The sequence below is a fragment of the Triticum urartu genome, chromosome 5, assembly GCF_003073215.2.
Source record: "Triticum urartu cultivar G1812 chromosome 5, Tu2.1, whole genome shotgun sequence".
NCBI classification, from domain to species: domain Eukaryota; kingdom Viridiplantae; phylum Streptophyta; class Magnoliopsida; order Poales; family Poaceae; genus Triticum; species Triticum urartu.
This window is the reverse complement of record NC_053026.1, coordinates 52,659,551-52,661,951: the sequence shown is the minus strand read 5'-3', so window position 1 is coordinate 52,661,951 and position 2,401 is coordinate 52,659,551.

Sequence of the window (2,401 nt, the reverse complement as noted above, 5' to 3'; positions counted from 1 at the left end):
TTGACTCGGATCATGTAATCACTTAGATGACTAGAGGGATGTCTATCTGAGTGGGAGTTCATAAGATGAACTTAATTATCCTGAACATAGTCAAAAGATCTTAGCTAATTATGTCGTAGCTCGTGCTTCAGTTCTACTGTTTAGATATGTTCCTAGAGAAAATTAGTTGAAAGTTGATAGTAGCAATTATGCGGACTAGGTCCGTAAACTGAGGATTGTCCTCATTGCTTCTTAGAAGGCTTATGTCCTTAATGCACCGCTCAGTGTGCTGAACCTCGAACGTCGTCTGTGGATGTTGCGAACATCTGACATACACGTCTTGATAACTGCGTGATAGTTCAGTTAAACGGTTTAGAGTTGGGGCACCTAAGACATTTTGAAACGTCGCGAAACATATGAGATGTTTTGAGGGCTGAAATTGGGATTTCAGGCTCGTGCCCACGTCAAGAGGTATAAGACCTCCGACGATTTTCTTAGCCTGCAAACTAAGGAGAAAAGCTCAATTGTTGAGCTTGTGCTCGGATTGTCTGAGTTCAACAATCATTTGAATCAAGTGGGAGTTGATCTTCCAGATAAGTTAGTGATGTTTCTCCGAAGTCATTACCACCAAGCTGCTAGAGCTTCGTGATGAACTATAATATATCGGGAACATGTATGATGATCCTTGAGATATTCGCGATGTTTGACACCACAAAAGTAGAAATCAAGAAGGAGCATCAATTGTTGATGGTTTGTGACACCACTAGTTTCAAGGAGGGCAAGGGCAAAAGGGACACTTCATGAAACGGCAATTCAGCTGCTGCTCTAGTGAAGAAACCGAAGGTTGAATCCAAACCCGAGACTGAGTGCTTCTGTAATAAGGGGAATAGCCACTGGAGCAGAATTACCCTAGATACTTGGTAGATGAGAAGGCTGGCAAGGTCGATAGAAGTATATTGGATATACATTGTGTTGATGTGTACTTTACTAGTACTCCTAGAAAGCACCAGGGTATTAGATACCGGTTCGGTTGCTAAGTGTTAGTAACTCGAAACAAAAGGCTACGGAATAAACGGATACTAGCTAAAAGTGAGCCGACGATATGCGTTGGAAGTGTTTCCAGTGTTGATATGATCAAAGCATCGTACGCTCCCTCTACCATCGAGATTGGTGTTTGCGTTGAGCATAGACATGATTGGATTACGTCTATCGCAATACGGTTATTCATTTAAGGAGAATAATGGTTACTCTGTTTATTTGAATAATACTTTCAATGGTCTTACACCTGAAATGAATGGTTTATTGAATCTCGATCGTAGTGATACACATGTTCATGCCAAAAGATAGTAATGATAGTACCACCTACTTGTGGCACTGCCACGTAAGTCATATCAGTATAAAACGCATGAAGAAGCTCCATGTTGATGGATCTTTGGACTCACTCATTTTTGAAAAGTTTGAGACATGCGAACCATGTCTATTGGTGTGTATGCATGAAGAAACTCCATGCAAATGGACCGTTTGGACTCACTTGATTTTGAATCACTTGAGACATGCAAATCATACCACATGGGCAAGATGACTAAAAGCCTCGTTTTCAGTAAAATGGAACTAGAAAGCAACTTGTTGGAAGTAATACATTTTGATGTGTGCAGTCCAATGAGTGCTGAGGCATGTAGTGGATATCATTATGTTCTTACTTCACAGATGATTTGAGTAGATATTGAGTATATTTACTTGATGAATCACGAGTCTGAATTATTGAAAGGTTCAAGTAATTTCAGGGTGAAGTTGAAAGATCGTCATGACAAGAGGATAAAAAATCTATGATATGATCATAGAGATGAATATCTGAATTACGAGTTTGGCACAGAATTAAGACATTGTGGAAATTGTTTCACAACTAATACAGCCTAGAACACCATAGTGTGATGGTGTGTCCGAACATCATAACTGCACCCTATTGGATATGATGCATACCATGATGTCTCTTATCGAATTACCACGATAGTTTATGGGTTAGGCATTAGAGACAACCACATTCACTTTAAATAGGGCACCACGTAATTCCGATGAGATGACACCGTATGAACTATGGTTTAGAGAAACCTAAGCTGTCATTTCTTAAAAGTTTGGGGCTGCGACGCTTATGTGAAAAAGTTTCAGGCTGATAAGCTCGAACCCAAAGCGGATAAATGCATCTTCATAGGTCACCCAAAACAGTTGGGTATACCTCCTATCTCAAATCCGAAAGCAATAAAGGATTGTTTCTAGAATCGGGTCCTTTCTCGAGGAAAAGTTTCTCTCGAAAGAATTGAGTGGGAGGATGGTGGAGACTTGATGAGGTTATTGAACCGTCACTTCAACTAGTGTATAGCAGGGCACAAAGAGTTGTTCCTGTGGCACCTACACCAATTGAAGT